This window comes from Sciurus carolinensis, chromosome 3, assembly GCF_902686445.1.
Source record: "Sciurus carolinensis chromosome 3, mSciCar1.2, whole genome shotgun sequence".
Lineage (NCBI taxonomy): Eukaryota > Metazoa > Chordata > Mammalia > Rodentia > Sciuridae > Sciurus > Sciurus carolinensis.
The window spans coordinates 96,398,937-96,419,948 of record NC_062215.1 but is presented as its reverse complement, the minus strand read 5'-3'; the positions used below and the strand labels follow the sequence as shown (position 1 = coordinate 96,419,948).

The window sequence follows — 21,012 nt, the reverse complement described above, 5'->3', positions numbered from 1 at the left end:
CTGAGGATCTATCCAAGCCATACACCTGGTAAATTGCCTCAGTTGGTTAAGGCATGATTCTAGAGAGACCAAGATTGTGTGTTAGAGTCCCAGTAGTTCAATTCATTTAATAACAAAGGAGAATTCTGCTCCAAATTGTACTAGTAACATATCTATTGGTTATTCAAGGAACCAGTGGTCCAATTAAAAATTTAATCACTATTTGCCAAACACTTCAAGGTGAACTCAGGACCAATGGTGCTCACTATTCTCAGATAGGAATGATAAAAATACTGGCAAAACTAGTATGCATACCTGTGAGAGCTGTTTGCTGGAACATAATAGTATTTTTAGGGTATAGTTAGTTAGTTAGTTTAGTTTGTTTGGAATCCAAAGAGCAACAAACTAATAATCACTGATTGGGTCCCCTCCCTAGGACTCTGATTATATGAAGTTCTTTTTAGTGACTTCCACCAAGTAGATTTTTTTAAGGAGTCACCATCCTGTCAAATTATGTAAATAATTCAAAACTTCCTCTCGTGCATCCCTCCCTGCTCTCTGTCATTCACCCAACAATTTGCAAAAATAACCGAGGGAAATGTTTTGGGTGGGCTTTTGAAGATATTTTTAGCTAAGCTGGTGGAGTTTTAAAATACAAGTGTGTGAGTGTCTGCCATTTAGAGAAATCACCTGCTCACACAGTTCTGTGGAGAAGTGGAATGTTTTAATGTGTGTCGTTCAGTACAACATGTGGACTGCATTAAGTCAGGTTATTGCAGGTCATGCCACGTGACACAGTTGAGCCACATATAATCACCAGCAATACAACTTGCTCAATGCAACATAAATTTAAACAGGAGTAGGATTTTTTCCCCTCAAAAAGAGACAACAGCTGCTATAGATAACAAAATGCCCACACTACCCCACACTGAGAGGGGTTTGTGCTTTGACATGATCTGAATTATATGTAGGTAGTGCAGTACATCTATATTTAGGGGCATCTCTAAATATGAACAATGGTGCACATAATACATTCTTTAAGTGGCACAAACCTCATGTTTTTTTAATAGTCCATTTTGTAATTTTCTCACTAGTGAATAAGAAGCATTTTAAAATATAGTCTTAAAAATTAGACAGGAGAGACAATTTTTGCCTTAGATAAACTGGCTTCTGAGCCAGTACACCAAATATTCAACGTTTTATTTAGACTAAAGATGAAATGCTCTGCAAGTAGAGTATTAGGAAGGCCCAGGAAAAAAGAAAGCAATGTTGATTTGTGATAAAAATACAAAATCAGAGAAAGTGGAGAAAAGTACTGCTGAAACCAATGACAGTTAATTTCCAAGAAAATCGAGTATACATGGCACCACTAGCAAGCAATATAGTCCTGAAATCACCAGGGTGTTTCTTTCTCCTTGGAATAGGGTCTAACATCATAATTTGAATTACCTTATATTGGATACCACTTTTGACATTCAGATTTAAATTCTCATGAAAGCCTCATGAGAACCTGTGGGTAGGAAGAGAACAAATCTCTTCAGATAACTCCGCCCAGCTCTGGTCACTCCCACCATGACAACACAATCCGCCCAAGCAACACTTGCATATCTATCTCTGCACAGCTATAATTAACCAGGTGCTAGTTTATAAATCCACTTGAAGCACAAATGTCTTATGATAAGAACATGGGAATATTTTTACTATGTCTCTCCTGTATCCATCAATAAATATGAATCTAACCCCATGTTAGACAATATAAAAATGAGTTAAGGATCTTATTTAAGAGGCAAAATTTAAGCTTCAGAAACCAAGAAACTATTTGGGGACTAAAATAAAGCTCAATTGTGTAGGGCAATGAGTGTGTCTCAGAAATAACTAACATTTGCTGACTGCTTAGTTTGTGCTAAGCACATTACCTGCCTGACCGAATGTAATCCATGAGAAAATTACAACAAAACCAAGAAAATCTTGTACAGACTAAGAAACTTGGCCAAATTCATGCAGCCAGTCTGCGACAGAACAAGAATTCAAACCTAGATGTTACTGGTAACAGAGTCACATCTTCTGGTCAAACACTTACCCTCTCAAATGGCCTTGCCAAACTCACACATTGAGAGATTTCTTTCTATGTTCAGGTTACTTCTGTTTTCTCTGGAACTCATACTTGGTCCTCGAGGTCTTCAAGTGAATATGTTGTAACTCCACAAAGTGAAAATTTATTATTGTCAAGGACGTTATAAGTTATTTCTTTTGAACCTTCACGTTTTCCTGTATATTTGGTACAAAACAGGGACATGATATTTGTTGAATTTAAGCATTACTGCTAGCCTGTTTCCCCACTCAGCTCTGACAATATCAGAGAGGTACTTTGAGTTCCTGGAAACAGGACTAGACTTGCAAAAGACCTGAGTTTCAGTTCCAGCTTTGCCTCCCTTTAGTTATATTACACTGAAAGATTCATTATCTTATGCTTTTGGTTTCCTCATCTGTTAAACTGAGATATACAAAATCTTTTTCACAGAGATATACGTTTTCCATGGCAACTTTTCTTACTCTACATAAAGACAGGAAAAATTAACTGACAAACTCCTGAAAATCTGCTATAGATATTAGCAAAATTTTGCTGAATTTAGGAATCATTCATTCATCTATATGAGACCTCTTTTGTCCAAGCATTTTCTGGAGGATGGATGTACAATGGTTAGCAGAACATACCCTGTCTCTGCTCTTACAATATTCAGACCAAACAGAAGGCCAGTTGATATGCCTGAAAATCACTTTTATAAAACATTTTTATTATTCAAGTGTGCCTACAATTTCAACTTTTATTTAAAAAAAAAATTCCAGAGTCAATTTAACATCCATCAGATCTGTTATCCTAATAACTAAGAATTTTTATAAAGTAACAAGAATAAAAATTAGACATTACACCAGAAGTACAGTTGCCCACACATTTCTGAAATATTACTAGTCATGAGTAGAGCACTTGGGAATGACAGGGACTGTCATAAAATCATGCAAATTTTTTCAGTGTGAAAGTGTTTTGTTCAAAGTCTCCCAGTAGAGATGCAGTAATGCAGTTCAGGTCCTGCTTTAACAAGACTAAAAGGACCAGTATGGGCAACTTGACTTTGGCCATCTATCTCCATTGTGTTATATAAGATAAGATTAAAGTAAAGAGAAACATTTTGACATATGATGATATTTGATGTAATATTAAATATCCTGGAAGATTCAATTCTCGATATCTAAAATTACATCATTATTTATGGAATTCATCATACTAAATACGACTTTTATACCAATGGGTCTCTTGAATCTGTCATCATCTCAAAAATGTGTTCACGGGCTAGGGTTGTGGCTCAGTGATAGAGCACTCTCCAAGCACGCTGAGGCACTGGGTTCAATTCTCAGCACCACATATAAATAAATAAAAATAAAGGTACATCAACAACTAAAAAAAAAAAAAAAAAGTGCTCACATTAAAATAAATTTGCATTCTGTAGGACATTTTTAATTATTTTTATTTTTCACAAAGAATTATGATGTGTGTAATGTTAATAATTCTATACCAACTAATTAACAGGAAAGGCAAAGAATGGATTTGTCATAAAAGATGAAGGAACTATTGGCAATGGATGTCAACAAATTCCCCAGCTGGCAAACGACATATCATGCTGGGCCATAGAGTAGGTAAAACCTTTCCATGGCAAACTTTCAAGGACCCATCATTTATCGCCACACTCCCTGTCCCCTCTTGTCTTCTTTTAAAATGCCGGTTGTGTATGGAAGAGGCACATGTTTCTTCTGCCAGTGCCTGCTCAAGCAGGCAGTTTACTAATTTGTAGCTCAGTAAACCTTTCACTGCACTGAGCACCTTGAGGTTAGCACATCTCTAATCATTATTTGATAACAGAAATCTGCAAGCATCACATCCCTAGTAACAAGAACATTGTATCTTAGCAACCAGCCTTGATATTCAAACAATTTCATTAAAGCGTAGCACCTCTTAGCAGGTGGGTGAGTACGGGTGTTGATAAACATTTATAACATGATCAGCCATTGTGTTTGCCAACACTATAATCAGCATGACAAATTTATGAATTTGTTTACAAGCTCCTAGATAGCCAATCTATGTAGGTAAACTACATTTCAGACTGGTTAGGCGATCCAAATATGAGATCCTTATTTGAAATGGAGAGTTTCTTTAGAAACCTATCAATTTAAGAGCTTGCCAAGCTGCTTTCTGTATAGAGATATCATTAATATTTCCATTGTAGTTTAATCCTCAAATAGTAGTGTTGAATTTAAAAGCCCCAAGAGCAAAATCTGAGTGGAAACTTCAGCTACATTGAGGTTCTGAATAAGGATCATACTATAAGGTTGAATTTTTCCTTCTCCAGGTGGACAAAGTTAGCTAATATACTTTTTATACCCATTGATCTATTTTATCAATGACCTGATGGAAAAAACCACAGTAAAACTCCCTTTTCTACAAAAAGGAGAATTCTTCAGCCAATAATGTACTACCTTTATGTAGACATCCATTTAAAGAATTATTGATCTCTCCACCATGAACGAGTCCAAACATGAACAACCTTTTTTCATTTACTTACTTCAACCCAATATCTACCTACAGTCTTTGGATTGATCTGAAAATTAATATTCCATTTGACAGAGATTTTAACCCTTTGCCTAGTGAATGATGAGGAAAAATCAAAGAAAACCAAAAATATTCCTGATCTCACACACACACACACACACACACACACACACACACACATTTTTTTAATTCCCCCTAACTTGATGCTCTTTGAATTTGAAAAGTCTTCTACCCAGAAAGTACCATAGAAACACATCTCTTCTTTAAATTAAAAAATAAAATTAAGAATTAAAATAACCCAGCTCCTAATACTATAAGGTCCCAAACCTGTGATTATTCAAGTGTTACCAAGTATAAAAGTTCACTAAGGCATGCACTGGCAAATAGGTAGAAGAAAAACAAGGACTTTCATACTTTCTGAAGTTTGAACCTTGAACCTATAGCACACAGTTATAACAGGGTCTCTGGGCTCCTCATCCCGGAACAAGCTATTAATCTACCTGAAATAGATGAACTTCAGTGAAGCATTATCAAATAGGTAACAAGCTTCCTTTCAAATTAAAACCAGTCATGATGAAAAACAAGTTTGTTGACCTAGCTTGTTCACCATGAACCATGACACGTCAGTTAATAACTACCACCTGGCAACTCAAGCTTCAACTACCAGCATTACAATTTTAGAAATATTCAGACAAAAATATAGAGTACAGCCTGAAAGATCAACAGCTGTATATTTATCTGTTATTGGTAGACAGAGGAAGGAAGGGAGGGAAATAAAAAAGAGAAAGGAAAACAAAAAGAAAGAAAGAGAAAGAGATTCTACAGGGAGAAAGAAAAAACTAAAAACTTCGAAAGTTGTTCTCAGAAAGGATCATGATCTGGAGGTCACCTTAAAACAAACACAACCGAAGCTCTCTGAATTTATGTGTGTGATACCAGATGGGTGGGGGTTAGGGGGTGGGGCAGTATTCATCAAGTCTGTTAGACCAAAAGTTATACCCAACTCTTGAATATTTTTCCTCCTGATTTCCTGAAGCCTTCCATTATCTATTTCTATTTTGACTATGTATATAGAAACTTTCTGTCTGAAGAAGAAAATAATCTTTTCTTTTAATCCTTTTCCTAGGGAATGATAAGGAATATACATATGTGTGAGAGTGTGTGTGTGTGTGTGTGTGTGTGTGTGTACAAAGAGCCTTCAAATATGGAAAGTCCTATCAGAACATATTCTTTCTTAAATCAAGAAGTAAAGAAATAAAATAATCCACCTCCCAATAGTACTAAGTCCCCAAACACTATGAATGCTACCAAGTATAAAGTTCTCTAAATTATGAACTGGAAAATAGGTAGAAGAGAAGTAAGGACTCAAGTTTCAGAGGTGAAATGGAAGAGAGGGACAGGGACCCAAACAGACAAACTAGGAAACAATTGTGTCAATCTTTAAAGCTTTCATCCAAGCACTGTTAACTTGTCAGATGTTTCACCTCCTTATACTCCTAGTTAACTTTTCTTCAAAATTAGTCATTTCCCATGAGAATTTGAAACTTTGTTTTCTAAGTGAAGTTAGAGGCAAGAAACAGCATGTCATGAGTGGGTAAGAATGTGTGTTTCTGAAGGACAGATGGAGACAGAGGAGAGACAGAGAAAGAAAGAGGGATATGAGGATACTTATTACTGGAAGACTATGTTATTGGTTTATTTTTCACTTTCTGAAGTCATCAGATAACTTTGCCCCTTATTTTTATGGGAAAGCTTTCAAAATTCACTTGTTCAATGTTAGACAGACTATCCCTTTTATACTATTAATTTGTGGTCATTAAAATGCTGAATTTTAAAAAATACATACTCAACAACTAATTCAACTGTTCCAGAAGTATCAAAGATTCCCTCTACACTATTTTGTCTTCTGAGCAATGCTATATATTATAGATTATCTTTCAGCTAAACTTAAAAAATATAGATTAATCAACATCTCATTTACCAACTAGTGAAGACTCTGAGCTGCCACTGTTCGCTTGTGCATGACAGTTAAGGAAAGGCAAGGTGCTCCCTTTGGAGACCCACCTCAGAGGAAGGGTTACCACCCCAGGGCTGGAACCAGTGTCAAAGTCAGAACTTATGCCTTATATTACCAACACCACGTGGCATAGAATTCATCCAACATAACTTAAAATGCATTTCTCACTTCAGCTATTCAGATCTTTGTGTATATACACACACACTCACATATATATGTTTTGTTATAGGTCTGTATGCTTTGTTTTGGGTTGTGTGTGTGTGTGTATTATTTTGTTGTTGTTTGTTTGTTTGTTTTGTGATACTGGAATTGAACTCAGCAGTGCTCTACCATTGAGCTACTTCCTCAACCCTCCCTTTTTAAAAATTTTGATATAGGGCCTGGCTAAGTTGCCCAGGTTGGCCTTGAACTTGGAATCCTCCTGCCTCAGCTTCCTGAGTCACTGGGACTGTAGGAGAGTGCCACCCTGCCTGACTGTATTTGTGTTGTTGTTTTGGTTTGGCTTTCTTTTGTTCTGGTTTGTTTTTTTTTGTTGTTGTTGTTTTTTATGTTGCTGGGGATAAAACTCAGGGCTATGCTCTCAACTCTAGCAAAAAATACTTTAAATTTTAAAAATAGCGTATATCACTGGTGATGTTAAAACTTGTGTGTAATCTGGAAAAGAAACAAGATAAGAATTGCGATTTCATTAATGAAATCAGTCAGCAGTATAACTAGTGCTATTGTGGTCCTACAAAAGGAGCCACCTCCCCAACAAGTCCCTGAGGAGTGTGCTATTTGAAAATTTTGTGAGTATTGAAAATTACATCAAGTTCAGAGAGCTTGGTATTTGTGTAGTGCTTTTCATCTCCAGGTTTCAAGGTACAGGATAAATATTAACCCTCAGATCCTGTCCATTTTGCAAACATGTGGAGCTTGGAAAATCTAATTTTGGGTGAGAATTCCTCCCTAATGACATATTTCTTCATTTCTTTAAAAAAAAAAAAAAGAAAAAGAAAAAGAAAGATTAAAGAAATAATAATAAAATAATAATTGAATTTCCAAAAAAATTTGAATCTAGATCAAAATTTAAAACACACATGAAACTCAAATTTCTAACCACTCTTTTTTTAGATTTGAAAATAAAATCAAATTATCTGACAGAATCAAGGAAGAGGTACATTTCTTTAAAAAAATAAACTCTTTTTACCAAATTTTAAAAATAATTTTCACAGAAATATTTTTAAATGTTCTGGTTTTTTAAATAAACCATAGACAAATTTAACCTGCCTTCTTTACTAAGCTACGATTATAGTCATTTATGATTGAACTGTATTGAATTATAGCTCTGAACTATAGGATGGCATTTGCCTCCAGAATAAAAAACTAAGATTAAATTTTTTTTCCATTTTTGTGTCTGATTTTGTAGGTCTTTTTATTGAAATCTCTTCCCTTTCCATAAACTGTCATGCTACTGTTCAAGCAGGTTTAACTTCTTTCCAACTTATGTTTTTGTCATTGTTGGTTTTTTTTGAGGTTTTGTTTTGTTTTTGTTTTGTTCTTGTGGTGGTGGTGGTGGTGGTGGTGGTGGTGGTTTTTGATAGCAGGGATTGAACTCAGAGGTGCTTACCCACTGACCCACATCCCCAGTCCCATCTTTTAATTTTTATTTTGAGACAGGGTCTCACTAAGTTGCTAAGGCTGGCTTTGAACTTGCAATCCTCCTGCCTTAGCCTCCTGGTTGCTGGGATTATAGGTGTGCACCACCATACCCAACTTGTTCTTATGTGTCATATGTTAGTCAGGAAATCAGATACCTGAGCTAGAAGACTGAACTCTTAATGAGTCAAAGTGTGTGGTTGCAATGGGTAAGATACATACATGACATGTATGCATTGAGGCTTCTTCCTTATTCATGAGAATCTGAATATATCTGATCTACATCCCTGAATAGGTGTGTTGTTGCCATGGTGCAAAATATACAGCTAAGGGACTGGTCATAAAATAATATACTTAGGCAAATTTAAGAATATCACACCAAAGAAAGGAAGTAGTAAAGTGGTTGATCTTTTTTTCTGTTTATCTTTGCAATGCTAGTTTCTTCTAGAAGATGACCATTCCAAAATCTTAATTCCTACCTGGATTTTCTTTATATTTATTGTTTGTTTGAGGCTCATCAACAGATCAATAAATATTCTTATTTCAGGAGTTTTATTTGGTTTGCTTTTTCAACTAAATGTGTCCCTATAATAGCAACCAATCCAATCAGGTTGGGGCTAAAGATAATCAAGTGAGAAAGAGAATACACTGCAAGAAAACATACTAAATCAAAGTAAGTTCCTACTAATGTCTAGAGACAGGTGTAATATGAAGGAGATGAAAGCCCTGGAGAAAGAGAAGTGCCTATACATAATATTCACAACCATGTATTTGAAATAACCAGCACAGGCAACAGTGGTTGGTAGGTTAAAACTTCTAACAGGATGAGTAATGGTGTTGTTGTCAATGTCCCAGCAGCTACCTGCCACTGATCACAGAGAACACCTGGATCTCTCCAAATGCCTTCCCCTCAGCAAAATCCTGAAGAGGTTTCCCAGTGCTGAGCCATGTAGGCATCATCATGAAAGATTTTCTTTGCCAAAACCAGATGTTTTTGAAATTTACAAAAAAAAAAAAAATTTTACTCCCCCAGAGCACATGCTTTTCCAAGACCTATCAATGGTTCCCAACAGATAAATAGAAATCAGCGAAAAGCTAGTAGGATCATATCTTAGACTTCAGATGATGGATTACACATTACGGTTTGTGGGGGTGTTGTTTTGTTGTGTTGTGTTATTGTCACATCATATACTCCTTCAATATTCAAGAGAGTTCATATGTAAGATATACATAAAATACTACCTACAGCCCTTCTCAGGTAGGCCTTTAGACCTTCAGTAAGACAGCATGACCCAGTTGGGATGAAAACTACACAAACTTGATAGTGCAACTGTAAACTTGACAACCAAGTTAGTACTACTCAAATCTTTGCTACTCACAGTAGGGTGTGCGGTTATCAGTTACTTGAACACTCATTAGCATTTCAACATCTCAGACCCCATCCAGAGCAGCCAGGTCCGTGTCTGCACTTTAACATCTCCAGGTGATCATTGTGAACATGAAAGCTTGAGAAGAACTGAACTAAGAAAGGAAGAGAAAGGAAGAAAGGGGGAGAGGAAGAAGAAAGGAAGCGAAGGGAGGGAGAAAAAGATGGAAGAAACTGATTGTTTCTCTATATTCCTGCACTGCTCTTGGAGCTTGTATACATTCAAACAGTTCCCCCCACAATAGACTCAGTGAGGTAGCTATAAAGACCGATAAAAACCTGCTTTCACTAATACATAGGGATGTTTACAACAGTATTTATGAGTGGAAATTATTTTCCTTTCTGAAACTCCCCAGTGGTCATGCCGTGGTTCTTTAGAAATCTCTGTGGGCAGCATGGTGACCTTGGTCTGTGACATTCCTCTCTCTATAACCTTCTATTCTTGGCAAAGAAGAAATTGACAGAAAAATCAGGCCAGATGCCCCTCCTGGAATTATGGAGTGGGTGCTCTTTTTAGAAAATTGCTGCTCCTTAAAGGGCAAGCAAATTTCTCACCTGAGTTTCCCACTCCCCAAGCACTTGGACCACGATGAGTCTTAGCTATAAAGAACAACTAATTTTACATACAATCTTAGCATTACTAAGCATATAGAAGAACTGGAAAGGGAATTTTTTTTGGTTTACTAATCTCGGTATTGGTCCAAAATTAAAATAATTTCAGAAATAAAATTAAAATGAACTTTCTGATTCGAGCGAGAGACAGAAAGAAAGAGAAACAGAAAATCCCAAATCAGATTAGCTCTGAAATTCTACTTTTTATGATTTTAGAAAGCCATCACCTTTTAGGAGTCAATAAAAGAAATTAAGAAAAATCCCCTTCGCCTGACATTCCTATCTTTATCCTAAGCATGGAATATTACATGTCCTGTAATAGGAAAGAAGTCTAGTGAAATTAGAATGTTATTCCCTTGGATACACACCTATCTCATAGTTTTGTTCTGGTTTGGTTTTTAATTTGACAGAAATTATATGTTATAGAATTTATTCAATTAAAAAAAATTATCAGAAACTGTTATTTGAGGATCTGGATTCTTACATATATTACTATATAATAATTACAATTAGGATATATGTTTTATTACCTAGAATATTAAAAGTATCTGTTAATAGAATTGACACTATAACTATGATGAAAAATCTATTTTTTCTAAACACTTACTTCTATAATGCTGGGCTTCATTTTAGAATCCCTGAGAGGAATGCAAAATATTTTGATTGGTAAATGACAAAACATACAAACACTGGGCATTCTCCTCAGTTATTTTTATATTATTATTTATAAACATTTTATCTCTTCCCATGAAACCACCGGTTATATAAACTCAACACCAAATCTTTTACATTTTTGTGTTCTTTAGTGACATTTAAATTAAGAGAACATTTTTCCTCTCATAATAGTTTCTAGATTTGTATCAGAAAACCTCCATTCTGGTTTCTATTTTGTGCACATTCTAAGTTTTACATTAAACTCTAAGCATCAACCATGATTATTGCTGACATCTTTGTATCAGTGTGCCTCCGAGATTTTATGCAAAGCTCCGAAAACTTCACCCAGGGTATCATTAAATTAGGCAAGCCTGGTTTTCCTCTGTGTTTACTAACTGAAGCACATAGTCTCTGAACTTAGAAGTACATGCCTGACTAGGCAGTCATGCCCAGTTTTCACAATTTGTCATTCTTTTTAATGGCTTTCTTTTAATCCCAATGAAATACTCTTGTCTCTTAATTTCACATGAATCCTTTACCTGAGAAAATGGAAGAAAAATGGTAACACTTGTTTAAAATTAATTTCTTACTTTTCCCTCAGTGCAGTGTATCTAAAGAAGCAAAACTTATTGAATCAAGTTTAATGACATAATAAATTCTTCCTTTCCGACAATGCTGTGGCTTAATTCACTAGTGCACTTTAAGCTTTTGCCTTTAGCGTCTGATGGGTCATTAGTCTGTATGTAATCCAGCAACCCGGACTCCTCGGAGTCTAAACTCTATCAGCAAGCACCAAATCAGTACTTTCTGAAATATGACTGGTAGGTCAAGTGTCCTCAAAAAGAGTGCCTGGGGCATCCCAGATGGAGAACAGGGCATGGCAAGCAACAAATGAGGACAGAATTTGATGCCAGCACTCATTAAAGACTTCATTCATTCTAACTCACTAAACAACTATTCTTCAAGTGATTTGACTTCTACTTTTGATTTTTCTAGCAGTAAGTCATGCAATAAAATCGGTTGGTATGTGCCAATGGGCTTAACATACATGTCATCACATCGAACAGATTCTAATCACATATTTGCCCGAAGATTCTTTGCCTAATATGCAAAAACAAACAAAAACAGAACCAAAAAAATAAATAAATAAATACAGGTCACAGAATCACTATCAGTTGTCAGGTTAATTATAGCACATCAACCCCATATTGAAATATGCAGCATATCCACCCCATATTGAAAAATGCTCTCTGCTGGATCAAATAAAAGAGCATCTTCTATGACTGAAAAATAGGAAATTTGAGGTATTATTAACAGTTCCTCTGAATTTTTCACTTAAGATCTGGGAAAATCATTTTTCTACCATATCTTTAGTGGCTAAAATAGTCAACCTCTCTAATCTGCTTAGATCTGCTGCAGTGCTGCATTAATTTGCTTATTCAAATGATACTGTATTCTAGGAACCGTGGTAAGTTTGCCGTCACTGCCATCAACAACTAAACAACTAATTTTTTTATAAATGATACAACGGTGTGCCTGGTCCTACATCTTCATAGACATCATTACCATCAACTTATGACATGCCTGTGTTTTTAATGTGATTTTGAAGAATTAACATAGAACACAAGATAAGACTCTAGATATAACTCAGATCTGACATTATGGATGGAGAAATTGCAAGGGGAAGAAATCCTTACCCCTCCCCCGACCTACTAAAATGGTATGTTCTATAAAAAACATTTTGTCTCACTTCATTATGGTGTCATCTTCCTAGAGGAACTTGGTAAAAAGACTAGACCCAATAGTTGAATTAAATCACTTTCTTTAGAAACTTAAAAACCAGCATCTAAAATTGCTGGTTGGCATGGTCCCTATGAGCAGATGGAGGAACAGCAAGGGCCATGGTAGCAGGAACGCATATAGAGAATTTGAATTCTCAAAGGAAGGTGACCATGAAAGCATGAAAAGGGAGGAGAGAGCAAAATAAGGAGCCTGAAAGAGAAGTGAGTAGAGTTAGAAGCAGGAGGGCAGAGGAAGCAAGAAAGGAAGAGCAAAAGGAGAAGAGAAATTGAAGAGTGGGTGGGAGGAAGAACAAGTGAGAAGAGCATTAAACTACAGCACATATGCCTAAACCCATGAAATTAACATATTGAAAATAATCCAGTGCTTCCTTATAGAGAAAACAGTGGTTGGATCAAGTTGCAGGTCCGTGTAGATGAGGAAGCCAAGTGACACATTGTGGTAGGCAGCCTCTAAAATGGCTCCCAATATTCCCTGGCTCCTAGTTTGCATGTCCATGTGTAATCCCCTCCCATGGAGTGTGGGTGTGAGCTGGGCCTAGTGACTCACTTCTAACAGAAAAAATACAGCAAAATTGATGGGATGTCACTTCCAAGATTAAGTTACAAAAGCCTCTGGCTTCCGTCTCACTCACCCTTACTTGCTTTCTCTCTGTTACTCACTCTGAGGCATGTCAGCTCCCATATTATGAGCTGCTCTGTGGAAAGAGCTACATGCCTGACAAGGAACTGAGGGAGGGCACAGGCCAATAACCAGTGAGGAAATGGCGTCCTAAGCGCAATGGCTCACAAGGAACTGGATTCTGCTAACAACCACGTGAGTGAACTAGAAGCAAATCCTCAGAAACTTTAGATGAATCCACAACCTTACCAACACCTTGATTGTGGTTTTTGAGAGTCCTTAGATAGAGCCACCTGTGGATTCCCTGACCCACAGAAACTGTGAGATCATAAGATTTTGTTATTTGCAGCTGCTAAATTTTAGAATAATTTCTTACAAAACAAAGGATAAGGAATTAAATGTGAAAATGACCACTTTGATCAAAGTTAAATAGATTAACTCTAGGTTGTTAGATGGATTGCTAAGGCAACCCTATTAGATTTATAAAAATTTGAAGACTCAACCTAAGATAAGAACATAGTATAAACTAATTTCAAATCTTACCTCACATCTCACACAGAAAGCTGGGTTTGAGCACCAACTTTGGACCAGGTACTTACCAACAATGATACATGGCAAACCATTTAACTTCTGTGAAACACAATCTTCATATGTGAAAGTGGGGTTAGTAGGTGTCCCTGCTTTTCAAACTATCATTAAACTGACTTTGGGTCACAAAATTGAAACTACTTTGAACAGTATAGAACCAGGAATAGTGTTAAGCAATAAGGAGATCACTACAGTCTCACTCATGCACTCTCCCCAGGTTAATGGCATTTTGGTTTTATTTTCTTTTGTTTTTGCAGTGCTGGGGATTGAACCCAGAGTCTCACACATGACAGGCAAATATTCTACTGCTGCGCCACATTCCCAGCCCCCTAATAGCATTTTAGATGCTTGCAACTCCTTAAAATGTATTTCCTCTTTTTTTAAGAGGCAAAAAATAATATCCCTTATACTTGTTAAGTTTGGCCACCGTTGAAAATGTCTTGTTTTGATGTTGTTTATTCTAAATACCATGCTTTTTTCTGTCAATGACCATCTTAAAACTGGTTGTCTAATATATATTAAGGATTTGGTTGAATAGTTCTAAGATTTTTAAATTTTATTTTAAGGTGTATATCTTAGTGAGATTCTCTAGAAATAGAACCTAAGGGAGGTGTAATTTACCAGGTGTATCCTCAGGAGAAAGGGAGGGAGGTAGGAGGGAAAAGCGGGACCATGGGTCTGGGTTGAGCTAGAAGCAGGCTGCTGTTGATCCTGAAGCCCTTCATCACAGATCACACCAGGGCATTAGGCAAAGAGGCTGGCCTTTTGTCAGCTTCTCTTCCCATTCAGTCACTGGTTGGTAAACAGAGGAGACTCCAGAGAAGGAGACAGCAGTGAACTTACCAAAGCAACTGGGGAAACCAGGTACCAGCCTCTACCCTCTACGTGGGTGGGATCAAGGCAGGGTGTCAGCTGCATCTGCTGCAGAGTATATATCTCATATCTTTTTTTGGTAGTTATTTTATCACTATTTCTGTAAAGAGGTCTTAATATGGTAAACAGCTTTAGTTTCTGTATACCAGCTGTGTTAAATGAGGCAGCAGAAAGAGTGGCAGCGTGGAAAAATAAAAATTTGTCTCCATCAGAGTTATAAACCTGAATTCTAGTCAGAAAAGAAAGCAGGTCATCAGATGTCTTTTTTCTGCTAAAATGTGACCATTATGAAATGTATATAGGAAGTACTAAATTAGGTTGAGACATGAAGGACCCCGGGAGTCATGGTTCCCCAAGTCCAAGAGAGAGAAGAATGGGAGGGAACACACATGCTGAGTGCAGAAAATGCAGGAGCAGTTGCCTCCAATCCCTCAGACAAGCAAAGGCAAAGGAACCAAGTCAGTGCCCAGCAGGGAAGGGGAAGGAAGGAAGGGAAGAGATACTTATCGCTTGAGAGGAACAATGAAGGCAGGAATACATCCAGTTTGGAATCATGGGTGTGTCCCCAACTCCATCTCCTGACAAAGCACACCTCTGACTTTCCCATCAAGCTTTTCTCTGTTTCTCAAACCTGACATGGCCCACTTTTTTCATTATAAATTGTTTACATTCTAAAAGCTCAATCATGAAACCTAAGATGGGAAGACTTCTGTTCACCCAGTGGTTCTTACTAACACTTCAGCTTCAGCTTCCTGAAACATTATTGCTTTTGGTTGCACTGGTGCAGGGGTGGGGGCTTATTTGACAAAAGTGTATTTTGATTTCAATTGCCCTGAAGAAATTCTGAAGCTTCAAAATGTATGGGAGTCTTTAGCCTGGAAGGCAAAGGGGAGAGTGGAGCCTGGGGTCCACGCTGCACAGAGCTCTCCAGTGACGGTGTGATCACTGCCAGCCCTCGTTTGTATTTCTGACATTAATTAATTTTGGCTTTTTTAGTATGTCTGAAAGAAGATTGGAGATTCTCGTGTAAAACACTACGGTGGCAATACTGTTTCAAGCAGAATTCAGTCTCTCTCCATCATTCTCAAACATAAGTTACCACTTTTTTAAACTATTTCAACTAGGCAATGTTTATGTAGGATAAAACTAAAATGTAAACGTGGGTTTAAGGTGATTGCCCAGCTTGCTTTCTATAACAAAATATCTGTTGGTTTCTAAAGTTATATTGAAACAGTATGTTAAATTCAGTTCTGACAGCATATAAAGATACTGGCCTGCCTAGACACATAAGCAAAGTCTTTTTTTATGAGCTCATAAAGGCTAGACTTAAGGAATATTTAAGTAGTGGGTAATTCATAGAACACTATCTTTAGTCATTCAGCTAACATAGAGGGCAACCACAATTTATTCTTCTTAGATCTCTTCCTCTCATTTTTTATATTCTTAGGAGGTAAAAGGTATTTAGAAAAGACCTAAATACATTTTTTTATTATTATTGAACTATCAAAGATGTGCTGTCTTTTGGGACTGCCTCATTCTCTGTGTTAACCCACTTCAGAGATGATGGCGAAATGAACCCAAAATGCCAACTTACTATTTGCATTATAAATGGAGACACAAAAGGATATTTTAAAACTTTTGGTTGATCTGGCATATCAAAGATTTCTTTCTAAGCTACTTCAGTGACTGCATTGAAGTAAACTGAAAGCAATAGCTTAAAAGTGGCTAAAAAAAAGTCATAAGAAAAACAGCTTATTTCCATGGAAATCTTCAGTTTACTCTCTGAACCCCCACCCCCTTCTGAATTGCTTCTCTTTCTTACCCTCTTCTCTATTTGCTGGTCTCAACAAGGAGGAAATCTGGAAATTTCTGAATTCAAGTGTTAAGCTGGTTCTCACTAGAGTGCAATCCATTTTCTTTGCCTTGTCAAATATGCCCTTAAACTTCCACCAAGTAGCCTGATTCCCATTTTTTTTCTTCTATTAAGTTAATTTCTAGTGCCAGCTTTAGCTCTTACCATACACTTTGCAATGCCTACCATCTTCCTTTTCTTAGTAAAGTACCCAAAAAGATTGTAAGTGGTTAAATCATCTACCTGAGAGTCCACGTTAAGTGAGGCTGATAAATTTAAACCAGAAGTTGGCAGATCCTAATGATTGCTACGATTTTCTTAACATTCCCCTTCAACCTTCATAGATCTCTGGTTCTTATTTTATGTTTTCAAAAAGAAGACCAGGGCCTTCCTAAGGACACTGGAAAGTTGAAATGAGCTGTGGATAAGTGGCATTTCAGAGCTGTTAAATAAACACTGAACATGGTGGGGCCTTTCATGGGCTCTTGCAGATGGAACCTGGAAAGATGCTCAGGTTGCCATGTTGCTGGCAGTGTCTGTGATAAAACATAGACCCCTGCTTTTTAGAATTATCTTGAGGGACTTAAGATCTTTTCATGTGTGTAGAGGATTAAGAAATATAAAATTCTCACAGAATATGAGATCTTAATATCTGAACATGATGAGGAGGATAAAACACTTCAGTCACTCAATGCTTAGAAGGGCAACTCCAACCTTTCAACCAGCCACTCCTCTACACACCTCAACCATCACCAAAGAAAGAGAGGAAAAAAAGAAAAAGGGAAAAAATAGCACACTCTTTCCACAGATTCAGTAAAATAATATTAGCAATAAGTTTTGGATAACATTGATGAAAGGAGATTCTAGCATTCACAGTTAACAATGTGAAGCTCATTAGACCAATGGTTTGTCTGTCTTTAGGAACTATAGTAGGAAATCATTATGACCTCACAACAAAACTCATTTTTCAGGGTGGTTCTATTTTAATTTGGGTTTGCAAAATTACTATCTATTCTTAAATTATAATGCAAATTTGCTTCTTATTTAAACCTAGAAAACTTAGAGTTATCTGTCAAATTGTTTTGGTATTGATTTTTAATTAACAAGACCCTTGGAAAGAAACACATGTATCACAAACTATGATATAACACCTACTTAAATTGAAGGCAAAATACGAACTTTGTGAATTCTAACTACATTTTTCAATATCTATCAATCTGCCAACCTTTCCAAAGGGCAAGTTCATAAGAATTATAGAAATTGGTATTTTCTTGGGGCTGCATAAAGCCTCAAATTATATTTGGCAATGACTCATTCTAGAGGAAAACTTTAGTAATGTTCTATTATTGCCACATATTCCTGTGCCCGTGTTAGAAACACCTCAGTATCTTTCCTTTCTGCCACCACCTCCTACCTACTTCCTCCAGAGTTATGAGACTCAAGGCCATGCTGTAATGACCTTGGCTGTATTTCACTTAGACTTCTTTCCAGTGTCACCACCGAGTTCTCCTAAAAACACACCTCCCTTAAGTCATCCATCTAAACCCCTTAGAGAAGGCTACCCATCAGCAAAAAGAAAATAAACAAACAAAAATTCATAATAATGCAAAGGAAGCCAGAAGCATTAGATATGAGCATCCTCTTCCAGTCCTAACCCCAACTGGTACATGGGTAAATTCTCTATTTATATGACCACTCATTGAGGTCATAAATTATATTGAATACTGAGGGGTTCCTGCCGGTCCTTCAGAAATAATTATTATAAAGAATAATAAGACTTTATCAAGTCTTTTTGGTTAAGATGTTTAATAGATTTTGAACATGAAACAAAATGGGGAAAAAAGACACTTTTGAAAGCAAATAACAAGAAGCAAGGTAATCCATTGACTAGTCAGGGAAATGAGATTCCCCAGTAATTGTCTCTGTTTTCATATTTAGGATAAGGAATTCAAAATGTAAGAAGTTCCTAAAAATTAGCATTTTACTTAATCTCCTCCCTTCATGAGAATTGAGGCATTGCCAAACAGAAACATATTTTTAAAAAAAGAATTTAAAATATTTTCCTTTGGAGAAGAATTTATCAAGTTTCCTAATCAGTGTAATTCTAAAGTTTATTTGGTATAATTTTTTTAAGATTCCATATAAAGCAGAAGTCAAAATGTCACTTATAAGTCTTTAAACAGACTTGTTCAGCAAATATATATATATATATATATATATATATATATATATATATTAGAAAATGTTGGTCTATGAAATTTTATCTATTTAAGTATGATGGAAGAAAGGATAAAATCCACTTCTCCCCATTCCTACATCCAGTAAAGAAACATATGTTATGGATGGAGAAATTTAATTAGATGTATATTCACAGACAAGTGCTAAACCCTACAAAATATAGCAAGACAAGTCTGATTCTAACGATAAACATTTTATTGTTCATTTCTAACACTATTGGAAATAATCCTGGATTTTTTTTAACTCTATCATACTAAAAATTTCAAAAAGGAAAAACATTCTGTGTGTGAGAACATAGGGCTCTTTCTGTGTGCAGGGACAGAAATGCCAACCCATCCCCCACCTCAGGTGCAAGCATACCGTAGTGGGTTTTCCTGTTATTCGGATGCATGCCTTTCTTCCCATTTTAACAATAAAAGTTTGGTGTGCTATCTGCCTGCAGAAGTTCCTTCCTGAGCACAAGTGTGTCTTATCTGTTGAGAAATTCTAACACCAGGTAGACAGTTGTTGATGTCAAAAACATCTCTCTTAGGCAGATAACTGTGTTACAAGAACCTTGATAAATGAGCAAGTTCTCTGTACAACTATACAAAACAGGACTAATTGTAGGGACTTTTTTTTTCTGGAAAGACTACTGTGCATATCTGTGATGACCATTTCTACAGGTAACCTTGTCACATGCCCATGTATTTAAAGCTTAGCAACAATTGTCCACCACATTTGACCTTTATGTGCTTTGTCTCTGCCCTGTTTCCACCATCAAGTTAAGAAAAGTCAGAAGAATGATTGCTACTTCCTAAGGAATTCTTGCTTTCCTCCACCTTTACACACAGGGGCAATCCTAAGAAAATAATAATAATACAAACAAGACCATTTACCTTTCCTTTTTTCCTGCATCTCAGCCAGGGCTGACAGCCAGCCTGCACTGCCCACCTAGCCTAAACCACCTTGTTGTGCCATACCAACTAGCCACCACTCTGCTCCTGCTCCTGAAAGGGGGTCCATCAGATAAACTCAGGTTCCTCGGTGAACACATTCCAGCTCTATTCTTCCAGCTAACTATATATCATGTCCAAATTTAAATTTACAAATCACCAGGTAAGATTTCAATCACTCATGCATTTATTTTATGTTATTATTTATTTTTTGTTGCTGAGGATTGAACCCAGGAGTGCTTTACCACTGAACTTTAACCCCAGCCATTTCTGTTTTTAATTTTGAGACAGAGTCCAGCTGAGTTGCTTAGAACCTCACTAAACTGCTGAGGCTGGCCTCCAACTTGGGATTCTCTTATCTCAGCATCCTGAGTCACTGGAATTACAGGCGTGCACCACTGTACCTGTGCTGAACACTGTCCTCAGGTTACAAAGATGAGTATGAGAGTCCTTATTCTCATCATGCTCAAAATTCAGTGAACTCAGCAAGAGTAAGCAGTCCAGTAAACATTGTGAAAGAGAGGTATACAGAATGTGATGGTGAAGCCAGAATTAAGGACGGGTAGTTAGTGTAGAAATAAAGGATCGGGTCAAATCGAGGAAATGAAGCCACGAAGCCATCTGCCTCTGGAAGTTGGAGACTGCCCCTGGAAGAATGGAATGTCAAGATCATCCGGAGCCTATTGATTACCAAATTTACCTGCCTTTATGCAAGCATGGAGCTGCTAATGAATGCCCCCTGGGCCCTTACCTGCCTGAATCACCTTGGCCCTCCCCCTGCCCATGGCTTCTCACTTAATGCAAAGCCAGGCCTAGTCACGTAGGCAGGAAGGAGAGATAAGTGGGGAGAGAACTGGAGAACAAAAGAGACTTTAACCTATAAAAGATGTAGGGTGCACTCACTTCTTGGGACTTTAGAACATCAGTCATGGCCCCCTTCTTCCTGCCGGGAGAAGTCTGTATTATTACCTTTAAATAAAATCTGCTTAATATGCTTGCCTTGGCGTGCTTCTCTAGCATTCAATCTTCAACATTAGAAGCAGCAGAACTCGTCACCGGTAAACGGCAGTATCAGTGGGAGTACCTAGCCCACCTGGTGTAGTCAGAGCAGGAGCTGAGAAAGATACCCTACTGTCATGACTTCTGATGTGGTGTCAAATAAGTAGGCATAAAGCA

At 36.9% G+C, this 21,012-nt stretch overlaps 1 long non-coding RNA gene across 2 annotated transcripts in view; it reads left to right on the top strand.

Annotated features, from left to right (window-relative positions):
* The window catches only part of LOC124980805 (uncharacterized), a 142,149-nt gene that overhangs the window by 99,042 nt on the left and 22,095 nt on the right, over positions 1–21,012 (top strand). Inside the window, exon 1 of one of the 2 annotated variants that reach the window (XR_007107872.1) lies at positions 14,699–14,802. The exons of the other annotated variant lie outside the window; for it this stretch is intronic. This is a non-coding gene — a long non-coding RNA (uncharacterized LOC124980805). Of the gene's footprint in view, positions 1–14,698; positions 14,803–21,012 lie in introns of those variants that run through there. 2 annotated transcript variants of the gene reach the window in all.